Below are 13022 nucleotides of genomic sequence, written 5' to 3'. Positions count from 1 at the left end.
CGGGACAGAGGGGCGACAGCTGCTCGGGACAGACGGGAAGCTCAGCTGGCGCTGGGCAGACGGGAAGCTCAGCTGGCGCTGGGCAGACGGGAAGCTCAGCTGGCGCTGGGCAGACGGGAAGCTCAGCTGGCGCTGGGCAGACGGGAAGCTCAGCTGGCGCTGGGCAGACGGGAAGCTCCGGCAACGCTGGAGAAGAGGAAGGCCCTGGTAGCGCCGGAGAGGCGGGAGACTCCGTCAGCGGCACCGGAGAGGCGGTAGACTCCGGCAGCGGCGCCGGACAGGCGGGAGGCTCCGGCAGAGGCGCCGGACAGGCGCGAGGCTCCGGCAGAGGCGCCGGACAGGCGGGAGGCTCCGGCAGAGGCGCCGGACAGGCGGGAGGCTCCGGCAGAGGCGCCGGACAGGCGGGAGGCTCCGGCAGAGGCGCCGGACAGGTGGGAGGCTCCGGCAGCGCTGGAGAGGAGGAAGGCCCTGTAAGGATGGGCCGGAGAGACAGCCTGGTACGGGGGGCTGCCACCGGAGGGTTGGTGCGTGGAGGTGGTGACGGATAGACCGGACCGTGAAGGCGTACTGGAGATCTTGAGAGCGGGGCTGGCACCAACCGCCCTGGCTGGATCCTCACCCTAGCCCGGCAGATGTGGGGAGCTGGGATGTAGCGCACTGGGCTAAGCACGCGTACTGGGGACACCGTGCGCACAACTGCATAACACGGTGCCTGACCAGCACCACGCCCGCCACAGTTAGCACTGCTAGGAGCACTGTAGTGCTGAGATGGCACAGGACGTGCAAGGCTAGGGAGATGCACAGGAGGCCTGGTGCGTGAGGCTGGCACAGTCTTTACCAGACCCCTCGCACGCACCTCAGGATGAGTATGGAAAGCTGACCCCGGTGCCATTAAATCCCTGACACGCTCCGTCGGGCGAATGTCGTGCCTCATGCACCAAACCAGCAAGTCCCTCATATCACTCTCCTCCAATTTCCCCATTAACTCCTTCACAGTCTCTGCTTCGCTCACCTCCAACACCAGCTCTGGTTCTGAGCTCCTCCTTGGCTCCTCACGATAAACGGGGGGAGTTGGCTCAGGTCTGACTCCTGACTCTGCCACACTCCCCCTGTGCCCCCCCCCAAGAAATTTTTGGGGGTGACTCTCGGGCTTCCATCCGCTCTGCCGTGCTAGTTCCTCATAATGCCGCCTCTCTGCTTTTGCTGCCTCCAGCTCGGCCTTGGGGCGGCAATATTCTCCTGGCTCTGCCCAGGGTCCTTTCCCGTCTAGAATCTCCTCCCAAGTCCATCTCTCCAAGTAGTGCAGCCTCTCCCACTGCTGATTTTGCTGCTGCTGCTGTTGCTCCTCCTGCTGCTGCTTTTGCTGCTGCTGCTGTTGCTCCTGCTGCACCAGTCGCTTCTCCTGCTGCTGCTGTTGCTGCTGCCTCTGTTTACCACGCCGCTTGGTCCTTGGTAGGTGGGTGATTCTGTAAGGGCGTTCGTCTGTAGGAGGAAGAGAAGCGGACCAAAGCGCAGCGTGGTGGTTATTCATGTTTTAATAAATCACTACACATGAACAAACTAACAAAAACAAGAAATGTGAAACCGCAAAACAGTCCTATCCTGTGACAACAAACACAGTGACAGGAACAATCACCCACAAACACACAGTGAAACCCAGGCTACCTAAGTATGATTCTCAATCAGAGACAACTAATGACACCTGCCTCTGATTGAGAACCATACTAGGCCGAAAACATAGAAATGCCCCAAAACATAGAAAAACAAACATAGACTGCCCACCCAACTCACGCCCTGACCATACTAAATAAATACAAAACAACAGAAATAGAGGTCAGAACGTGACACCCCTTGATAACCAGCACACTTCTGTTTATGTTGTATGTTGTAAAAGCATTACATGGTCGCTGCCCATATCATTGCATAGTGCAGAAAATACACAGCAGTTCAGGGGCCTTGCCTTAACAAAGTTAATCATTTTCACTGTAGTGTCCAAAACGTCTTTCAAGCTTTCAGGCATTCCCTTGGCAGCAAGAGCCTCTCGGTGGATGCTGCAGTGGACCCAAGTGGTGTCGGGAGCAACTGCCTGTCATGGCTTTTGCGCCATCAGTACAGATACCAACATGAGCTGCAGCTACGTTTGGCTACATACGGACCGTTAGTGGAGTAACGGTTAATGTGATTGGATGTTAAATATTTGACAAGGCTACCTGTATTTGACATTGTGTTGTTATTTCGCTGAACACTAGATGGTTTAATTTTATTTTTGGCAGTGAAACGAGGCTACTCAGTCGAGAGAGAACAACTCACCCAAATGTATAGCCCCGTTGGAAAATATAAATAGATTTTTTTTTAAATGTGAATCACATTTTTATTTGGTTTACCCCCGATGGCATTGTGCATACCCCTGGGGGATGGTGTATCAAAACACCCAGACATTACAAAGATACAGGTGTCCTTCCTAACTCAGTTGCCAGAGAGGAAGGAAAGCACTTAGGGATTTCACCATGAGGCCAATGGTGACTTTAAAACAGTTTCAGAGTTTAATGGCTGTGATAGGAGAAAATTGAGGATGGAACAACAACATTGAAGTTACTCCACAATACTAACCTAAATGACAGAGTGAAAAGAAGGAAGCCTGTACATAATACAAATATTCCAAAACATGCATCCTGTTTGCAATAAGGCACAAAACTGCAAAACATGTGGTAAAGAAATCAACTTAATGTACTGAATACAAAGTATTATGTTTGGGGCAAATCCAACACAACACTTTACTGAGTAACACTCTTCATATATTCAAGGATGGTGGTGGCCGCTTCATGTTATGGGTGTGCTTGTCATCGGCAAAGATTATGGAGTTTTTTAGGATAAAAAGAAACAGAATCAAGCTTAAGCACAGGCAAAATCCTAGAGGAAAATCTGGTTCAGTCTGCTATCCAACAGACACTGGGAGACAAATTCACCTTTCAGCAGGACAATAACCTACAACACAAGGCCAAATATACACTGAATTTGCTTACCAAGACGGTTTTCTGATCCAAGCCCCTACATGTTTTTAAGGTATCTGTAACCAACAGATGCATATCTGTATTCCCAGTCATGTGAAATCCATAGATTAGGGTTTAATGAATTTATTTGAATTGACTGATTTCCTTAAATTAACTGTAAATTAGTAGAATCTTTGAAATTATTGCATTTACATTTTCTTCAGTATACTTACAGAGAGCGCCTCAAGAGGCTTGGCACATTTTGACTTGTCAACACTGTAACTGAACATACCCAAAGCCAAATAGTAGAATATTCTGGAACTTTAGAAAACAATGGATTAGGGATTAACACCGGTAACCATCCTGTCCCAGGCCCATTCTTCACATTTTCCCAAAAAATGAAATGTCAAGACCCGGGAAATTACAAAGTTAACCCCCCAATGTCACACTAATGCAATTTCACAAAATACAAAACAAGCATAGCAGCATTTTGGCAAAAAAAATAAAACAGCATATTATCCAAACAGGTTGTTGGAAGTCTTTAGCCTATCTTATTTACTTTACACAAAGTCGCCATCAATTCAACCCACACTCATAATTGACACTGCCAGGCTGCACATGAGGGGTATGGGGGTATATGGGGGGTATATGAGGGGTATATGGAGGGGTATTTTGGGGGATGAGGGGTACCCGAATGCAGTTCTTCACATGGTAGAGGGGGGGTATATGAGGGGTATATGGAGGGGTATTTTGAAAACACAGTATACAGTGCATTTGGAAAATATTCAGACTGTTGACTTTTTCCACATTTTGTTACATTATATTCATCACCAATCTACACATAATACCCCATAACGACAAAAAAACAGGGTATTAGAAATTGTTAATCATTTATAAAATAAAATAAATGGAAATATCACATTTACATAACTATTCAGACCCTTTACTCTGTACGTTGTTGAAGCACATTTTGCAGCGATTACAGCCTCGAGTCTTCTTGGGTTCGCTACAAGCTTGGCACACCTGTATTCAGGGAGTTTCTCCAATTCTTCTCTGCAGATCCTCTCAAACTCTGTCAGGTTGGATGGGGAGCATCGCTGCACAGCTATTTTCAGGTCACTCCGGAGATTTTAGATCAGGTTCAAGTCCAGGGTCTGGCTGGGCCACTCAAGGACATTCAGAGACTTGTCCCAAAGCCACTGAAGCGTTGTCTTGGCTGTGTGCTTAGAGTCGTTGTCCAGTTGGAAGGTGAACCTTTGCCCCAGTCTGACATCCTGAGCGCTCTGGAGCAGGTTTTCATCAAGGATCTCTCTGTACTTTGCCCCATACATCTTTTCCTCAATCCTGACTAGTCTCCCAGTCCCTGCCTGTTGAAAAACATCCCCACAGCATGATACTGCCACCACCATGCTTCACTGTTGGGATGGTGCCAGGTTTCCTCCAGACATGAAGCTTGGTATTCAGGCCAAAGAGTTCAATCTTGGTTTCATTAGACCAAAGAATCTTGTTTCTCATGGTCTGAAAGTCCTTTAGGTGCCGTTTGGCAAACTCCAAGTGGACTGTCATGTGCCTTTTACTGAGGAATGGCTTCCGTCTGGCCACTCTACCATAAAGGCCTGATTGGTGGAGTGCTGCAGAGATGGTTGTCCTTCTGGAAGGTTCTCCTATCTCCACAGAGGAACTCTGGAGCTCTGTCAGCGTGACCATCGGGTTTTTGGTCACCTTCTCCCCCGATTGCTCAGTTTGGCCAGGCAGCCAACTCTAGGAAGAGTCTTGGTGGTTCCAAACTTCTTCCATTTAAGAATGATGGAGGACACTGTGTTCTTGGGGACCTTCAATACTGCAGAAATGTTTTGGTACCGTTCCCCAGATCTGTGCCTCAACACAATCCTGTCTCAGAGCTCTACGGACAATTCCTTCAACCTCATGGCTTGGTTTTTGCTCTGACATGCACTGTCAACTGTGGGACCTTATATAAACAGTTGTGAGCTTTTCCAAAATGTCCAATGAATTGAATGTACCTGGGTTGTTCTGAACAGAATTAGCCTATTTTTGTTTATTGTGAAGAACATGTGTCGGGCCACACACACCTGAATGCACATGACTCCTTTCTATGCACACCAAAATGACAATATGTTTCTCTGAAATGCCTTGTGGAGGCCTAACACTGTAAGATCGTATTTTATAACTTAACTAGTCATATTGGCAATAGAACACACTTTCAAATCATGCCCACCTGAACCAGATAGCAATTTATAATGGACTGTTTTTTGGATTGCGTAAACACCAACAGTAATTGTGTGAGGGCGGGGATGCAGGGTTGTGTTCCAAAGGAAACAACTGCAAGTGTGCTTGCTCTAGTTCCTCAACGGCACAGCTAGGAGAGCTCAAAAAGCACCTTATAGTTGAAGATTGTTGTTTGAGTCATAAAAATGCATTGAAATGTCTTAGGAACTGTGAACACTTTGGAGAGGTGTGTCCACTTGGAGACACCTGTTAGTCCTTTCACACAAATAGAACATGATTTGTCTTGAAAGTTAGTACTTTAAAGAAAACATTATTTGTTATTTTGCACCTACCCCACATTTTCCAGGAATAGTCTTATCATGCTACTGAATGTATCCAGAGTATTTTCAGATTTCGTTATCAACAAATGCGACAGAAAGTACAGTAAATGTAAAATGCACATAAAATGTACAGTGTAATGTTTGGATTCAGTCTTGTGTCAGGTGAACTTTTGTGTCCTCACCTTTGGTCTAATAATTTTCACATTATCTCCAAACTGTTCCCTTTCAATTGCTACCATGGTTATGCATATGCTTATCTTAATTATTATTTAAGGAACATTTCAATGTAGCCCTATCCATATAGGCCAATTCCCATGAGTGTAAAGGGTTAAGTGGCTGATTGCTATTTTGGAATGTGCCCTACCCTCTCCCCACATAAACAGTGCTCCATTCAGCAACACCACTGGGACAATTTAGAGCATGACCTGAAGATATAATATACAGTATGCCATTTAGCAGATGTTTTTATCCAAAGCTACATATAGTCATGCGTGCATACATTTTACGTACAGGTGGTCCGGGGAGTTGAACCAACTATCCTGGTGTTGCAAGAGCCATGCACTCCCAACTAAGCTACAAAGGAAAATGCACTATGTTGTACTGTGTTGGTATTGGCCTGCCAGACTTAGACTGTCAGTTTGTTTTTGAATAATCCTCCCAATGGTGGAATGTCTAAAAAGGTCTAACATATCTACCTAGACCCTGTTGATGTTAAGATGAAATAGTCATGTTGTCTTAAATGTATAAATGCAAAGTCATGTTTCCTTAAAGGTATATAACAGTGTTGTGGTGTTGTGTACATCCCTGTTTACATGTGTCTTGATATGAGCTGCATAGGGCATATGCCAAAAATGTATCAGTTATAGCCTAATGGGGAAACCATGTGGCCCTGCTGACATCTAACATGTGTTACGGAAACCACCATGACACTAATTACATGTTGCTATACACGTGCACATGTTTACCATTATGCTCATACTGAGTGAAGGAAGGATATTTACAAATAGATTCAACTGGGATAGATGATAAATCCAGCACTGTCACACTGTTATATAAACACAGAAGGAAGAAAACAATGCACTGGAAGGTGCATAGCACCACCTAGTGTCATTAAACATGACTGAAACTTAGAATGCCATGCCTCTTCATTCACCTCTGTATATTTTTGTAGTCTGTACTGTAAAGTTTGTGTACTGTAAAGTTTGTGTACTGTATTGTTTGTGTATCATTATGGATTGTTTAAAATAGTATATTTGTCTTAAACCACTATGTGAAATGTCTGTGTTTTATTTATTTAAATAAACATTATTTTTTTAAAATCTAGATGTGTTTATATATATTTTGTCTTACTGTTTTATGTAGCATTGTTTTTTGAGTAAAGCTCTAGTTTACTCACCGTCATAGGTTTAGGTGATGATTATTTTGGTTCCTCAGCGTAGGACTCAGCGTAGGACAGAAATTTTCCCCACACCATCCTTCTCATCTTTATCTTCAGCCTCATCACTATCTATGTCTATTGTCGGAAGCTCATCTAAAAATACAATTTAAAACATTATCATGTGCGGCTGATGAAATGATGAACATACGCAGTATATTCTATTCTTATTTACAAACTTTCTTCACTGCAGTACTTGCACTGATGAAGGAGCAGTGATGAATGTTCTCTGAATATCATTCAAAGACAAATACATATTGAAAACAAAATACCAACCACAGATTGTGTCATATGATGAATAAAGCCTTGCAAGTGATGCAAGCTGAATGCAAACAGAGCACTATAAACATTGCACCCACGTCTTAAGTGCCTGTTCCAGTGCTGAGCATGCATAGGGCTCTGCTGTAGAACTGAATGGGGGCTGCATGTCTCAGGGTCCGGCTGTGTCCTGAGCCACATTGCTGCTGGGGACAGTGAAGGCTGTTGGGCCTGGGCTTCACTGTCAGACAGCTCACTCACTGGAGCTCCAGGCGATGTGCAATGGGTCCTCATCACACAGCACTACATTGGACACACACAGGGTTGGACAAGGTGAAAGACGGTCAGTCTCAAGCGATACAGAGCGATAATGGATTTTCATGAATAATGGATAATAATGATGCATTTTCAAAACAAATGGATAGTAAGCAAGTATAAACACCATGGGACAACGCAGCCGTCATACCACTCAGGAAGGAGACGTGTTCTGTCTCCTAGAGTTGAACGTACTTTGGTGCGAAAATCAATCCCAGAACAACAGCAAAGGACCTTGTGAAGATGATGGAGGAAACAGGTACAAAAGTATCTATATCCACAGTAAAAAGAGTCCTATATCGACATAACCTGAAAGGCTGCTCAGCAAGGAAGAAGCCACTGGTCCAAAAACGCTATAAAGGCCAGACTACAGTTTGCAACTGCACATGGGGACAAAGATCGTACTTTTTGGAGAAATGTCCTCTGGTCTGATGAAACAAAAATAGAACTGTTTGGCCATAATGACAATTTTTATGTTTGGAGGAAAAAGAAGGAGGCTTGCAAGCCGACAAACACCATCCCAACCGTGAAGCACGGGGGTGGCAGCATGCCTGGTGCACTTCACAAAATAGATGGCATCATAAGGAAGGAACATTATGTGGATGTATTGAAGCAACATCTCAAGACATCAGTCAGGAAGTTAAAGCTTGGTTGCAAATGGGTCTTCCAAATGGACAATGACACCAAGCATACTTCCAAAGTTGTGGCAAAATGGCTCAAGGACAACAAAGTCAAGGTATTGGAATGTCCATCACAAAGCCCTGACCTCAAACCTATAGAACATTTGTGGGCAGAACTGAAAAAGCGTGTGCGAGCAAGGCCTACAAACCTGACTCAGTTACACAAGTTCTGTCAGGAAGAATGGGCCAAAATTCACCCAGCTTATTGTGGGAAGCTTGTAGAAGGCTACCTGAAACATTTGACCCAAGTTTTTAAAAATTAAGGCAATGCTACCAAACACTAATTGAGTGCATGTAAACTTCTGACCCACTTGGAATGTGATCAAATAAATAAAAGCTGAAATAAATAATTATCTCTACTATTATTCAGACATTTCACATTCTTAAAATAAAGTGGTGAACCATACTGACCTAAATCAAGTAATTTTTACTAGGATTAAATGTCAGGAATTATGAATAACTGAGTTTAAATGTGTTTGGCTAAGGTGTATGTAAACTTCCGACTTCAACCGTATATCACAGGAGTGTCCAAAAAGCTCTTTCCCGGGACTTGGTAGCAGACGTGGCAGTGATTGAAGGATCTCTCCTCACTTTTCTGACACTAACCACAGAACATACAATTGATGTCCTTGTAATATATTTTGCACCTCCATTTTGCTCTGAAAAATAAATTACCTCCTTTGTAAAATACTGCAAAGTATATAACTAAACCAACCAACTACACTGAAAAAATATAAATGCAACATATAAAGTGTTGGCCCCATGTTTCATGAGCTAAAATAAAAGATATAAGAAATTGTCCATACAGACAAAAAGCGTATTTCTCTCAAATTTGTTCACATCTCTGTTAGTGAGCATTTCTCCTTTGCCAAGATAATCCATCCTCCTGACAGGCAAGCATCACTGTTGATGATAAGACTGGTGTTTTGCGGGTACTATTTAATGAAGTTGCCAGTTGAGGACTTGTGAGGCATCTGTTTCTTAAACTAGACACTCTAATGTACTTGTCCTCTTGTTCACCGGGGCCTCCCACTCATCTTTCTATTCTGATTAGAGCCAGTTTGCGCCTTTTCTGTGAAGGGAGTAGTACACAGCGTTGTACCAGATCTTCAGTTTCTTGCCAATTTCTCGCATGGAATTGCCTTCATTTCTCAGAACAAGATTAAACTGACAAGTTTCAGAAGGTTATTTGTTTATGGCCATTTTGAGCCTGTAATTGAACGCACAAATGCTGATGCTCCAGATACTCAACTAGTCTAAAGAAGGCCAGTTTTATTGCTTCTTTAATCAGACCAACAGTTTTCAGATGTGCTAACATAATTGCAAAAGGGTTTTCTAATGATCAATTAGCCTTTTAAAATGATACACTTGGATTAGCTAACACAACTTGTCATTGGAACACAGGAATGATGGCTGCTGATAATGGGCTATGTACACCTATGTAGATATTCCATAAAAAATCTGCTGTTTCCAGCTACAATAGTCATAAACAACATTAACAATGTCTACACTGTATTTCTGATCAATTTTATGTTATTTTAATGGACAAAATTTGCTTTTCTTTCAATAACAACGACATTTGTAAGTGACCCCAAACTTTTGAACGGTAGTGTATGTGAGAATGCTATTCATTGACTACAGCTCAACACCATAGTGCCCTCAAAGCTCATCAATAAGCTAAGGACCCTGGGAATAAACATCTCCCTCTGCAACTGGATCCTGGACTGCCTGACGGGCCGCCCCAGGTCGTAAGGTTGGGTAACAACAAATCCGCCAACAGGAGCCCCCCAGCGGTGCGTGCCCCCCAGCGGTGTGTGCTCAGTCCCCTCCTGTTCTCCCTGTTCACTCATGACTGCACGGCAAGGCACGACTCCAACACCATCCTTAAGTTTGCCGATGACACAAAAGTTGTAGGCCTGATCACCGACAACGACGAGACAGCCTATAGGGAGGAGGTCAGAGACCTGGCCATGTGGTGCCAGGACAACAGCCTCTCCTTCAACGTGATAAAGACAAAGGAGATGATTGTAGACTACAGGAAAAAAAGGACAGAGCACGCCTCCATTCTCATCGACAGGGCTGTGTGGAGCAGGTTGAGAGCTTCACGTTCCTCCATGTCCACATCGCCAACAACTAACATGGTCCAAGCACATAGAGTTAGTCATGAAGCAGGCACGACAAAACCTTATCCCCCTCAGGTGACTGATAAGATTTGGCATGAGTTCTCAGATCCTCAAAAGGTTCCACAGCTGCACCATCGAGAGCATCCTGACTGGTTGCATCACTGCCTGGTATGGCAACTGCTCGGCCTTCGACCACAAGGCACTACAGAGTGTAGTGCGTACGGCCCAGTACATCACTGGGGCCAAACTTCCTGCCATCCAGGACCTCTATACCAGGTGGTGTTTTCAAAGACTCCAGCCACCCTAGTCATAAACTGTTCTCTCTGCTACCGCATGGCAAACGGTACCGGAGCGCCAAGTCTAGTTCCAAAAGGCTTCTTAACAGCTTCTACCCCCAAGCCATAAGACTCCTGAACAGCTAATCAAATGTCTACCCAGACTATTTGCATTGCCCTCTCCCCCCTCTTCAACACTGCTGTTTATTATCTATGCATAGTCACTTGAACTCTACCTACATGTACACATTACCTCAATTACCTTGACTAACACTTTAGACACTTCTTCACTTTGGTGATATAATGTCACTAAACAAAATTGATTATCTATGAAAGAATCAATGGAGCATTGTTGTCGCCGCGCAATGGAACCAGAGCAAGATAGAGTTAGCTAACAGTTAGCTAGAAAGAAAGCAGACTAGTCAGAGAAAATTACCTTTCCTTGAAAAGTAATATTGGCAAATAGCTATATGACGTTTTGTGTGAGTGATATAGGACATGATAGGTCTAATCATACCTCAATTTTGTGAGATATGATAGTTTAGCCAGTAGAACTATATGAAATAGTGCTGAGCGATTAATGCTTTTTGAGGCCGGTTCGGTTTCGGTTAGTTTATTTAAAAAATAAAGATTTCCGTATCAATTATTTGAGTTGAATGCTGTAACACAGAATAAAACAATTAGTAAAAAGTCCCATGATGGTGACTGCCCATTACGATTCACGATTGTGACTGCCCATTACTGCTTATTACTTATTAACCATTATTTATTCACACTATTTAATAAAACATTTCTGTCGTTGTGTATATTGCATTTGTTTTATTGATGACTTCGTTATTTCATTCCAAGTCATATCATATCTACTGAGCTACTGCTTATGATTTCTGACTAAATCACCATTTTGTCGTTTTTCTAAGTAAATAAGGCATATTTTTATGATTGCTGAATACCAACTATCAATCACTTAGATAATGTATTTTTAGGTAGGGATACAAAGAAAAAAACGACGAGATTTGTGGGGATACCTCGCAAAGCAACAGCTGTTCCCTCATGATAGCGCATTCTTCTGGCTCTTCCTTAGCTGGCATAAAATAAAAACAGAACAAGTAGATGCGCAATGGATTAAGGTCATTGTAGTTAATAACTACGTTTACTGCTCTAAACTATGTACAATATTGGTCTGTTGGAAACTACAACTCCCCACTAAATCGCAGAGTTCATGATGGAATTAGATTTTTCTCTCGAGAAACCAAACTGTGCAATATTGCGCATTAAACTTACATTAAACAAACGAACGAAACGGAATTCAAATAATTGAACCGACATCGGTCAATTAGTTGTTTAAAAACCCCAAAATAACCGACAATTCAGTTAATCGCCCAGCACTAATATGAAATTACCAGCTGGCTGTCCACAATTTTTCTTATTGGCGCACCGTTTTCAGGAAGTGGTTACATTTTCTAACGTCCCATCAAATATATTTATAACTAACCCAAGACAGTTCATCTGTGTCGTTTACAGTGGGAGCAAATGAAGCATGGCAAGCTTGTGAGAACCTATTGGCACGTTATGCCAGACACATGCTGTCTTTGCATTTTTCCGTTAGGGAACGCCTCCTCGGTGAAGTGCGCGTGTGCACAAACTCAATTCGACCTTGCTGTCTATCAAAAACCGCGCAATTTAAAAAAAAACGGTGGCCAAGCGTTAAGTCTATAAAACATTGTGCACTGTGCTGTAAATATAAACATTTATTAAGATCAGATGTTTCATCGATGAGAAAATTCACAGACTTCCTCTCACTACCACATTTGGTGGTGAGAAAAACGTTCTGAACAGATGCGTCAGCTTTATAGCCCCTGTGACATGTCTTACCCCTTCTGTTTGTTGTCCCACAACCACGAAGTCAAAAACCCTGGCAATTATAGTTTCTCTTCTTAAAATCAGATTTTAAACCTAACCTTAAACACACTCGTAACTTTATGCCTAACCTTAAATGAAGACCAATAAGCACAATTTTGTTTTCATTAATTTTTACGATATTGACTTATTGTTGACTTCTGGGAAATGTAGTACTAAAGGTTGGTGACGCACCTTGTACTACAGTCATTTGCTTGTTGAACAGTGCTTACGTTCATTAAATAGAAAATGCTGGAAGCAGTTCGACACTGAAAAACTCCATTATTTGTTGATTTATTTAGGTTTAATGACTTAGTAGGTAAATAGCAAGAGGCTATATATCTACCACTTGTCAGGCCTCTGAGTTTGCAGCAGAGAACTTGGTTCTAAGCTGACAAATGTTAGAGGATTCATTGAGGAAATTTAATTTTAATGACTTCAATCAACTCTACAGTGCCTTACTGTTACTGCAATACATCATTG

The 13022-nt window shown here is 43.1% G+C and overlaps 1 long non-coding RNA gene across 1 annotated transcript; it reads right to left on the bottom strand.

The window, feature by feature from the left end:
• Positions 1-6953: 6953 nt before the first annotated feature.
• Positions 6954-11747, bottom strand: LOC149982102 (uncharacterized). The gene is made up of 3 exons (XR_016482583.1): positions 11669-11747; positions 7352-7553; positions 6954-7088 (listed from the first exon to the last, which is right to left on the bottom strand). It is a non-coding gene; the product is annotated as an uncharacterized LOC149982102 (long non-coding RNA).
• Positions 11748-13022: the final 1275 nt, after the last annotated feature.

This window comes from Oncorhynchus mykiss, chromosome 8, assembly GCF_057628025.1.
Source record: "Oncorhynchus mykiss isolate SJ-2025 chromosome 8, ASM5762802v1, whole genome shotgun sequence".
In the NCBI taxonomy this organism is placed as follows: Eukaryota; Metazoa; Chordata; class Actinopteri; order Salmoniformes; family Salmonidae; genus Oncorhynchus; species Oncorhynchus mykiss.
The sequence above is the reverse complement of the archived record's forward strand: the minus strand, read 5'-3'. Positions and strand labels throughout refer to the sequence as shown.